The following is a 12566-nucleotide window of genomic DNA, read 5'->3' on the forward strand; positions in this document are numbered from 1 at the left end:
AAAGAGTCATCGATCCGTGGTAATGGATAAACGTTTTTTTTGTAACATGGTTCAGCTTACGATAATCGATGCAGAAACGCAAGCTGCCGTCTTTCTTTTTCACGAGTACCACTGGCGATGCCCAAGGACTCTTTGATGGTTGGATAACGTCATCTTCTAGCATCTTCTTGACTTGCTGCTAGATCACCTCACGTTCTTTCTGAGCGACGCGATATGGGTTCTGTCGGATCGGTCTTGCTGTGTCTTCCGTAATTATGCGATGCTTAGTCAGAGGCGTTCGACCCACTCGTGATGTCGATGAGAAGCAGTCCTTGAACTGGTCGAGCAGCTCCATAAGACGGCATCTTTCAGTCGGTGTTCGAGTCGGACCGATATCAACTGGTGGTGTATGTGGAGGTGATTGAGCTGTGGCTTCCCCTTGCATTAGAAGACAGTCTTGAGAGTAGTCGAGCTCTTCGAGGTACGCCACAGCCGTGCCTTTACCGATGTGCCGGCGCTCATTTGTGAAGTTGGTCAGAAGCACGTCTGCGCGCCCATCCACTAAGCTGACGATACCGCGAGCGATGGCGATGCCTTGGTGAAAAAGAAGGTCAGTGATGCGTTCGGCTATGGCGTCTTCATTACAGTGCACGGCGCAACCCACGGAAACAAGACTACAAGATAGTGGTGGCACGCAGACGTCGTCGTCGACCACACGTAACACCCTGGGTTCTTGGTCTGGATCAGTGGTCACAGACTTGTCAGCGGCGAATGTGATCACACCGTCGCGTATGTTGACCACAGCACCGTACTCTCTTAAGAAGTCCATTCCCAGAATCATAGGTTTGCAGCACTCCGGTAGAATCAGAAATGTGGCTACAAAAGCCACATTCTCAATAGTGAGTCTTGCTGTACATTTTCCCGTGGGAGTCATTATCTGGCCTCCAGCACTTCGGATATAAGGGCCCGTCCATTCCATCCTGACTTTCTTGAGTTCGTCTGCCAATCGTTCACTCATTATGGAGAAGTCTGCACCCGTATCGACTAAGGCCGTCACTTCAACGCCATCAATCGTCACAGCGAGGTCGGCAGTCACAGTTTTCCCGGCGAAGTCTTCATCGTCGTCTCTCACGTGTTTCGGCAGCAGTGGGGGTTTTTCGGCAATTCGACGGCTTGCAACCTTCCCCCCAGAGGTCGCTGCTTTCAGTTTCCCCGCCGTGGGCTGGGAGACCGACCTCTGACGGCGTCAGCCAAACTACGGCGGCTTGGTGAAGCAAAGCGAGCCGGTGATGGTGAGCGCGTCCGGAAGGTAGAAGAGCCTTCCCGCCTGCCAGCCTGGTCGTCGTCGATGGGGGCACGGCTTTCGTCGAACTGTCGGCGCGTAGGTGTGGGTGCACTACCGCGGTATTCAGCTCGGCGATGTGGGCAAAAACGGCAAATGTGCCCTGGCTCTCCACAGTTATAGCAGAGTGGTCGACGATCCGCAGTGCGCCATATGTCGGTCTTCCGCATATAGGGTCGCCTGACAGAATCCTGCTGAGCCCAGGCTGCCACAGGATACGGTTCGATGTACTGCGGCGCTGGCATGGGCGTGGGTCGACGAACAGCGTCTGCATAGCTGTATCCGTTCGGCTGGTACGATACTTCTGGAGCCAATGGACGACGCACAGCGTCTGCATAGGTACACGAGTTTGGACGGTGCGGTGGAGAGGAATATTGCTGAGGAGAGGCAAACGCTTGTCGAAGTTCATGGTGAACGATTTCAGCGACGGAGGCTACCGTGGACTCCTGCTGCGGGGGCGCCTGTGACTGCAACGTGTATTTTGCGATCTCCTTCGCGATCTCTTCACGCACGATCTGTCTAATCAGGTGGCGTAGTGAAAACTCGTCGTTTTCGGTAAGTGCGGTGGCGCCTGCAGCTGCGCCGGTGGCCGGGCGGTCAGACTGTCGGTACCGTTGCTGTAGCGCACGCTCTATTGCGGTGGCCTCCCTGGTGAACTCGTCCACTGTTGTCGGCGGATTGCGCACAAGTCCAACAAATAGCTGCTCTTTGACGCCCCTCATGAGATGGCTTAGCTTTCGAGCCTCGGGCATGTTGGGGTCCGCGCGGTGGCACAAGCGCACCATATCCTCAGCAAACATGGCGACGCTTTCATGCAGCTGTTGGGTGCGTCCTTCAAGAAGGCGTTGTGCGTTTTCGCGTCGGTCCGCGTTACCGAAGGTGTCAAGAAACCGACGACAAAACTCCTCCCATGTCGTCAAGGTTGCCTCCCGGTTTATAAACCACGTCTTCGCGCCGTCTTCAAGGGCGAAGTATACGTGAAAGAGCTTTCCATCGAGACTCCAGTAGTTCGATTTAGCTACCCGTTCGAACTGCTCAAGCCAGTCTTGCGCATCTTCGTTCGGCCGGCCATGAAATGGTTCAGGAATACGCATATTCTGGACCGTCACCTGTGCAGGACTCCTTGCCATTTCTTGAGTAGGGGTGGTTGTCGGAAGTGTTGCTCCCTTTAAAAGGCCAAATTCTGGTTCAAGACCTTAAAGGCGACGGCTTGAGCGGTGCACAGGCGTCTCCACGCGTGGCTGTCTCGTAGGGCTGGACTCGGGGCTTCTCACAGGGGTGCGGATCATGAGGTGGTAGTACCCAGCTCCTCCACCAGTGTCGCGAGTTATAAAATACAGGGGGTTTATTAAAAAACTCTGACAGTGGGACTTGCAGAGACGCTCTCAGAGAAGGCCGCTAAGATTATCGTCTTCTTCACTCTGCTGCGCTGCGCCTCTCGAGCAAATCCGCGTTCTTCGTTGTCGTCGCTATCTCGCCGCTAAATTCAGCTATGCACGCGGCAATATGTCAAGCACTTGACCTACTTACTCTTGGGAAGCAATGCCGCCCATGATAACAAAAGTCTGGTTTTGAAGGAAAACAGTTACAGCCCAGGGAATGCTACCGACTTATGACAACCCATTCTTTAGAATTGTGAGCTCTTCTGAGTGGGTCCGAACGTTAACAAGGATCTGGCTATAACGCAACAGCCACTATTACGAGAGTTATCCTTTCCACTGTAGCTGAAAAAAAAACACGCAAAAGACTTTGCGTGCACAGCTGCAGAGTGTTCGAGGTGACCAAGAAGGTACGAACATTTAACAGAGAGGAAAGGTTTTTTTGCGCACAAGAACGGTAAAAAAATAAATAAAACACCACACATAATGCGGCTTCGACACAAGCAAGCTTTCTTGCTTTTTAACTGTTCGCAGTTTTAGCAGCAGCAACTGATATTACGGCAGCTAAGGCATGTTTGTGTGTTTTATTTTTACCCCACTTTTGTTGAAGCTGCCAGATTGTTTTATCGATTTCAAACTCAGTATGCAACATTTTCATGGGAACAACATAGGCCCACCCTTTCGCACCGCTGTTTTTTTTTCGGAGTTCACTAAGACTGTCGCTTATTAATTTCAGCAATTATCTAAAACAAACTATTTGTTTAATTTCTAGGCATTTGCTTCAGTTTTTTTTTACCTTCAAAGTCAATGTATACGTATATTCAAAATCCCTCCATGTTGAAAGGTGGTACACAAAATGGCAGGGCACCTATTTAAGCATAACATTAATACCACATTCCTGCAAGGAACGACGCAGATCAAAACACACAAGTTCTCGTAGAATCAAACACTATAAAATGCGAATAACTCGTTCAAAAGATGTCCTTGTTCGGTTGGTCTTTTTTTCTCAGAATTGTGGAATATATTGCACATTTGCGTGCAGTAGAGCAGAAAAAGCACATTTTCAAGATGTTGGATGCCGAGATATTGCGAAGGAAAGTTTTAATGATAGCAGCGCTGTTTTTGTTATGATAAGCAAGGACCACAGGTGTTGTGCCTATTCAATGAGTGTTTATGCTGTATTTCAAGTGAGAACAAGCCGCAAACATGCCTTTGATCTGTCGAATGGTGCCCTTGAGGAAGCTCGGAGACGAAGCATATCGATTTCCGAGAGTTGTTTATGCTTCGTATGGTTGGCAACCGTAAACACAACGAACTGTGTGCGTACGCGAAATCACAGTGAAAAATCGTACATAGTAATGCTACTGGTTGTGCTTCCAATGAATGTTGAATAAGTCTGATGGTATATACAGAAATGTCGCTCAGTTTCTTTCTCTGGCAAAACATATCTTCAGGGAATGAGTGTTGTAGGTGGCGTCATACATAGTAGGGCAATATTGATGCGATAAGAACAGTTTAACTTCAATAAAACGCTTCACGACCAGCAGGCATACGAAGACATGATTTTGCCTCCTCCTCTGCGAGACTGGCGCAACGTATTTATAAATAAAAACAGGCTAGAAAAACATCCATGCTATCCCGAAGTCCTGGCATCCCCTAGCCAACGTGAAGATACAAGCGGCCTAAAGTGGCCTTTTAACAAGCTGCTTACGAGCTAAATGTGACATTGTTATCAACGTTGGGTAATTCATTCATGCAAAGATTTCTCAAGTGCCATAATACATATCTGAAATTAAACCGCTAATTTAGTGTAGCCAACGTATGTACACCAGCCAAAGGCGGTGGTATGTGGTGGACTCTCTCTCTCTTCTCCATCATCCACGTCGGAGACGTTATTAGAAAAGAGTGATGGGAGGGGTGCAACAGCACCTACCATAACTCCCCCCAAGAACGATGTTTAAGCGAGGAGTCGCAAATGCTTGTCTGTGCATGCTGAATAGAAGACAAGCATGCAAAATATGCTCAGTAGACTTTTCGACACCACGAAGATTACCGCCAGTGCTGTCTGCTGCCATGATACCAACTGTAAATGACATTTTAAAGGCCGTTTTCGGACAAAACTAATAAATCATGGTAGCAAAGACAAAAAATGCTTCATTTTTCAGTTTACGAGTGGTTGATTTAAGTACTCACTCGAATGCAAAAATGATTTGTTTATTGTTCGAGGTTTCGAATATTTCGATGATGATTATGAGGATGGAATATTGCTTACGGACACTTTTGTCGGTTTTTTTTTGTGTACTGGACTATAAGTTGCACAAGACGAAACACTATTATGCAAAAGCGCCTTCCCAAAGTTTAGCTTCCCGCAATTCTTTGATTGTCACCAGCAGCAAGTGTTCAGTGTCCTGGCCTTTAACATTGATGGCAAACATGGACCATCCAAAAATTACAGACTGAGTGTACTGCAAGATTGCACCTTTGTTTACATCTGTATCTCTATGTTTACGGGGCAAGCAAGTCATATCTCGTTTTTTTCGTATTCTTTGCTTTTCATTATTTAGCGAGGTTTATGGCCTTACCTACTCGTATTTGCCCTCGAATAAATGGCGTATTATCAAAGAATAAAATGTGAATCGATTTTTTCCCTCAAAATCCTGCTGTGCCACGAGTTTACACGACTAGTTGTTATTGATACTGCACTTATTGATGACTGTAGTTCTTACGACGTCAATGTGTCACGGGTGAAGATAAGCATGACGAAAAATTTTGAGGTTTGAGGCGGGTACATTCAACAGCGCTTTCAATGTTAATTTATCATTTTCTTCGTAATGATTGATTTATCTGAGGGGTTTATTGTCCCGAAACCGCCATGTGATTATGAAAGACGCCATAGTGCAAAGTCCAGAAATTTTGACCTTACCTGGGGTTCTTTAACGTGCATGCCCAAATATGAGCACACAGGCCTACAGCATTTTCGCCTCCATCTTAAATGCAGTCGCCGCCGTCGGGATTCAATCGCGTGACATGCGGGCCAGCAGCCGAGTACCTTAGCCACTAGACCAACACAGCGGGACCATCTTCTTCGTGTGTAGATGATATAAAACAAAAAAAGAAGTTAACACAAATGAAAACGGCACACTCGCATCAATTGGCAGAGTACGAATAACCTTCGAAGTTCTAATAAGTGAGCATTTCAAAGTGCTGGCAGTAGAAATAATGCGAGTTGTATACCTTCAAAGTAAATGACAATAATAAAACATGTGCATCACAATATTTTAAGGGCTCAGAAAAATCATGCCACTGAACCAAAACTCCGGTGGCCAAATAGAACCACAGAAGGGCAGAGAGCCAAAAAAGGTAGCTGGTAGTCTAGTTGACATTAGGCTAAGAAAATGTACTGGGTGAGTTACGTTGCAATCAAGGCTGGTGGTCAGTCAGCGCAACGAAGGTGGTAGCTAAACCACATATAGCGCTTGTCCTTGTCTTCTGCGTGCTTGTCTAATATACGGTAAACTATGTTCTCGTTTTCCTACATTTAGAGGGACACTAAAGCCAACTATTTTAAGTCAACGTTGATTGTTGAAATGGCGGTCCATCCAGAAACCTCACAGTGTTTATTTTGTGCCAAGAAATGCCTATTTAGAAATAACATCACGTTTTAGTGCTCCGCATCGGGTTACCGCACTTAAAATTACCCGCCTTAAGAAGCGGACAGACCGGACCGACTCACGTCACAGTTGCCGCACACAGCGTTGCAAGGCTTCACTGTGCTGGTAGCAGCCGACCGAAAGCAGCCGCAGCAGCAACGACGGCCATTGGTCGATTTCTCGCCATTGGCTTTAAGATTGCAGACGCTTTTGTTTCAACTGCACCCCGCTAGATGGCACCAATTTTTGCGTGTAAGCACGCAAAAATTGACTTTATGAACCACTTGCGCCATTCCCCATAGTAAAGGCCGGTAGCTCATTTTTCCATGAATCAAACAGAAATGAACAAGCAGCACTTTATTGCGTCTCTTGATGCACGGAAGGTTCTTAACATAGTGCAGTTAGATTGATTGGATTGGATTGGATAAACTTTTATTTGGTCCATCACTGGTGATTAATTGTAGGCGGTCCGTCTGATGACATCAGGATCATTTTGAAAATGTCCTACTGCGGCGCTTGTGTTCTTCTGCTTTTACCTTAATTTCTGGGTAAGTAGGGCACTAATGTTAATAATATTGTCGTTTTAGATATTGTCATGCATTGAGCTTTCACTCTGACGTTAATTTTTATTCAACTTTAGTGTCCCTTTAAACGTAACACGTTAATACAAAAGTGTAAAATCCATGGTAGCTGCGATTTGGTAGCTTCATTTTTTTTTTCGCAGCTGCTCGAGAGTTCTCGAACTACCGTTCGAGTGCCGCCGTGGTTAGCTGAGCGTCTAACGTTAATTTACTGATGTTTAGAGTAAAAGTGACAATCATTGAATCATGTTTCTTATATTGGCCGAAAATCCCTGCATATCCACGGAATGAATGATGATGAGTGGGGTGATGCTTCAGAGGGTTTTATCGGTAAGCCGCGTCTGTCTGTAGCCCCGCCGCGGTGGTCTAGTGGCTAAGGCACTCGGCTGCTGACCCGCAAGTCGCGGGTTCAAATCCCGGCTGCGGCGGCTGCATTTCCGATGGAGGCGGAAATGTTGTAGGCCCGTGTGCTCAGATTTGGGTGCACGTTAAAGAACCCCAGGTGGTCGAAATTTCCGGAGCCCTCCACTACGGCGTCTCTCAAAATCATATAGTGGTTTTGGGACGTTAAACCCCACATATCAATCAATATCAATCACGTCTGTCTGTCTGTCTGTCTGTCTGTCTGTCTGTCTGTCTGTCTGTCTGTCTGTCTGTCTGTCTGTCTGTCTGTCTGTCCGTCCGTCCGTCCGTGTGTATGTATGCCTGTCCATCCGTTCATATAGTGACCACTCCAAGTACCGCCATATTCTATCTCTTCCACATATATCTTCATCACATACTAGTACCGCCATCTAATGGACATTCCAAGTGTAAGGCGGAAGAGCAATATGCCGCGCTGGGCCGCGACCTTAGCCCGAAGAGCCGAGTGCGAGCTCTTGTGATGCACGCTGTTGCCGTCGAAAGTAGCTCACGTACACGTCTTCCACGTTCCGTGCGGGAGCTGGACCACCAACGACTGCGCGCACACGTTCGTCGACGAGAGGTCTACTTGTATACATATATCGAGGACGTACTACCCACAGCTCGAAGAGCTTCACCCCTCCAAATTCGCAGCGTTCTCGTTAACAAAAAAGCGGACGGGGATGTCTGAGCCCGATGGGAGTGTTGTGTCTCTCATTGCCCATTAGCAGCGATTGGCATGCCCCAGTACGAAACACCGGTCCACCACTGCGTTCTTTGTGCCTCCCCATGTTTCTCCCCTAAGCAACGCCGCGATAAGCGCCCGCGTCAACGCCGTCGCCAGGGTAATGGTTAGAACCCGCTGCTTCACATCTACACATGGTTTCTTTTAGTGGGAGATGATGAATTTACTTATTTACTATTTATTTGTTTATTTTTATATATTTATTTATCTCGCTATTCGCTGTTTGTTTTACTCCTTGATAACGCTCTATTTCTCGACTGTCTCTTTATTGTCCCTTTAACGAAGCAAATTTTATTTGGAGGAAACAAGATGGTTTTAAGTACTTGTTCCTCCTTCCATGCTACTGTATAAATTATGATTACTCGTAATTACTAATTATCCAGGAGGCACGCAGTGAATTTTTATGCTGATTTGCTACCACTTCGTTTCTCCACTCGCAAGAACTTCCTTCTCTGTGTTGCATACATTCACTAATAGATGGATATGTTACGCATCCCGCCCACGTTGGAGGGAAGTATTTCTTTTGGGACGTGCATAGCAAGTCAAGAAGTGTGTCGCTCGCCGCAAAGCAATACTTCGTTAGCCATCATGCGTACAAGCGCGTAAATGGTTGCGGGGGGACAGAGTTTTTTTTTTTTGAGTTCCACTTGGCAAACTTGATTACCGTAAAAAAAAGATGAAAAAACTGCATAAAAACCTACAAAAAACAAATGTTTTACGCAATCTTTCATGTGCGGTGGCTCATTTAAAGTTGTGGAGGTACAAATGTTTTGATGAGAGACCAGTGAGTGTCAACTCCACTATAAGCACACGAAAACAAACGAACTGTTGTTGTCGACAACGCGGCGCCAGTTTCTTTTAAGTTTTCGATGTATAAACAAGATGAAATGTGTAGACAATATCAGAAATGCAAAAATGTGCAAGGTATGCTTTATATATAAAAAAGGACTCTATGCATATATGAAGCTCACAAGTATGCAAATAATTAAGGGAGAGACGACAAAAGTAAAATTACCATTGAAGCAAAATGGGGGCAAGTAAAATTACAATCAAACAGTTTGACAATGTTTCCAAGCTCATTAGTTACCTTGATACTTGATTCCTGATTTAAAAGCGCTGTAATGTATGTTATGCTTTAAAATTACGAATTCGATTACCTAGAAGGGATTTAGGGCAAAGCTCATTGTATGCTTTATGCATGGCAGATGGTGTGTTAGCCAGGGGTGTACATTTTAATGCAAAGCATTTCTTAGCGAACTTCGGCGACTTTGAGCGTATCCGTCCGTCCGTCCGTCCGTCCGTCCGTCCGTCCATCCATCCATCCATCCATCCATCCATCCATCCATCCATCCATCCATCCATCCATCCATCCATCCATCCATCCATCCATCCATCCATCCATCCATCCATCCATCCATCCATCCATCCATCCATCCAGCCGCCTACGGCTTTTAGCTCTCCTGGCCGTTTCGATAATGGTATTGATACCATACTTAGTATGGCACAACATGACTGTATGAAGAACATACATGTCTAGTCAGAACATAAAATCATGACATGCATGTCATTAATGTCATGATTTAGATTTCATGGTCCTGATGCTCTTGTCGTGGCTTCGTTCACATGACATGTCGCAAAACTTGAATGGTATGACACGATTGTATGGCTAACACAACCGACGGACCGTAACATGAACATATGGTGCAAACATGGCACCATATGCACCATGGCACTGGTGCAAACATGGCAATCATGAGGTGCGTGTTATGTAACAACATGACTACATGCTAGGGTCATGATGCGCTCGCGGTCAATTCACTAGCTTCACTTGTACCAAATTCAGTATTACGTGACGCGAACGGACGACAAGGGTAAATTACACATCGAAAGATGATAATCACGACATGCGTGTCATATAACAACATGACTACATGCCACACTCATGATGCGCTCGCCGCCGTTTTGCTAGCTTCACATATGCCAAACTTGGTATTACGGAAGTCATGCACGGCATAATTTAGCTCCAGCTCGTAACATTGTGCTGATCTTAAAGTGACATATCGACCTTCCTCATTCGTGCTTTGCATATCATCGATTCCTACTGTACGTTGAATCTGCGAATTTTTTTCTTTTTTTGCCCTGTTCCCTCTCCCTCATCTCGTAAGTGTACTCTTTCAGCGCATTTTGCAGCTATTTGACTTGTCCCGTTTCTTAACCTTGTTTTCACTAATAATACCTTCAAATGCATCATTAACCTCCATTTTCATGTCACTGCCGGACCCGCCGACATAACCTTCTTTTTGTTTTTCTGCATCATGCAAGACGACGTGCTACGCTTCTTTTAATATTGGGAATTACGCAATTTTCGAGGTCACCCGCATGCATTTTCGACATAAAATCAACAGGGGACGGCAGAAGGCTGAAATAACAAAGAATGGAATCTTTCGCCACAGTTGGTTGCAAAATCCTCGCCTGTTTTGAAAGCGCTTTATTCAAGTCGCCGAGCTTACGATATTGCCCAACGCCTGTAAACAGGCGATGCGCACCCCCTTGCTACTTTCTTTCTAAATGCTTATTATCGCTTTTATCATCGGGTAACTGGGACAACAAGCTCTTGACTTGCGCTATTTGAGGGCGGACAATTTGTGTAGGATGATATGAAACACTCTTGGAGCATGTAATTCCATCTTTCAGAACTCTGTCAGCTGAGAGCATATGGGTATAAACACATTCAAAAGTCTGAATCACAAGCGATGGTTACAGTGTTTTTTTATAAATATAGATGCTTATTTGCTCATGTGGCTTCGACACGAAACTATTTGTAGAATATGTAACACTGGCTCGAAAGGCTGATGCCACACGACCAATAAAGTAACAACCAACCCCGTAAGTTCTGATTCATTTTCTGTATTCTGTGGCAGGCAGCCATTCACCGGCCTGACCGCGCGTTGCAACTCTTGACACAGCGTATTGGCGTAACACCTCTACAAGGCACACAGCACCAGCCCAACTAATCAAAATGGTGGTCAGTGTCACGGCTCCATATTTACATACGTGGTAAACACGCATATCACAGATTCGTTACAGTATTTGTTCTCGTAGGTCTTGGGGGATAGCGTGATATGAATGCGCGATTGACAGCGAAAGAGGTCATGGCATCGGCGTAAACTCGACTAGATGCCTTTTCTGAATGAACGCAGTGGTGGTTGCCAAAGTACCTACGTCAAACACCTATTTTGAGTGATGAAGATTTATTTCATGGTCTCTCTTTCTATGTACAAATCATTGTCGTGATGATTATCATTTGCCGCGGGATATCTGGCGCATTCACTTAGAGTGACGCGTTGAATACAAGATTTTTACTGTCGTACGGGACGTAGTCCTATAAAAGTGGTAGAGGTGTGAGGTCTCCCCGTAGTCTTTCTTAGCGGAGTGGATCCACGTCGCTCATTGGCTTTGTTAGGACGCTGATAAATCGCATTGCACCCATTCGTAAAACACATTGATTTTAAAAAGAACAAAAGTGAATGAGATTTAACTTCTCGATGAAACGATTAGGGTGGTGAGAAGCCTAAGCAATGCTTTGAAATAAACGAAATATATTATTCCCTTGATGCATATCGCTAACAGAGCGCAGTAAGAGATAATGCCTGAGTGTTCGCTTAGTACATGAACGTAGAAGATATGTGTATGAAAACAAGAAGAAGAACTCATCTCCTCTAACATGCATCTGGGTTTACGGATAAGGAAAAAAGTATCGCACAAATTTAGCGCAACGCGATTAAAGCGTGTGTGCACCTCCTGTTTCCCTCAAAATAAGTGAGCGCTGGATGTATTTCTTGTTATACCAATCACGCACAATTTTCAAGCACCGCAGTATTGTTCTCTTGGTGCTTTTTTTTTTAAATAACGGGCCGAGAGGTTAAAACGCTGGCTTGGTAAAGGTGTTGCAAAGGCTCCTGCTGCACCGAATAAAGAGCATCACCACCAGCTGTCGCTACGAAAGAAGACAGAGGCAGCTGATGAGGACGATAGTCGGGAATGCGTGAGCGAAAAGACAGGCGTGTCTGAGCGGGGCCTGCGGGATGTGATGTCGTTACGACGCCGGGCCAATAAATAGCGCTGGCTGACGTGACCCAGATGCCCGATGAGCGCACCAGCGAGGCGCTCCTACGCGCCAATGTTCTGTCTTTAAATGGGAAAAATTTCTTAGTGAACTTCGGTGACTTTAAGCGTATCTATCTATCTATCTATCTATCTATCTATCTATCTATCTATCTATCTATCTATCTATCTATCTATCTATCTATCTATCTATCTATCTATCTATCTATCTATCTATCTATCTATCTATCTATCTATCTATCTATCTATCTATCTATCTATCTATCTATCTATCTATCTATCTATCTATCTATCTATCTATCTATCTATCTATCTATCTATCTATCTATCTATCTATCTATCTATCTATCTATCTATCTATCT

The sequence above is a fragment of the Rhipicephalus microplus genome, chromosome 4, assembly GCF_043290135.1.
Source record: "Rhipicephalus microplus isolate Deutch F79 chromosome 4, USDA_Rmic, whole genome shotgun sequence".
Lineage (NCBI taxonomy): Eukaryota > Metazoa > Arthropoda > Arachnida > Ixodida > Ixodidae > Rhipicephalus > Rhipicephalus microplus.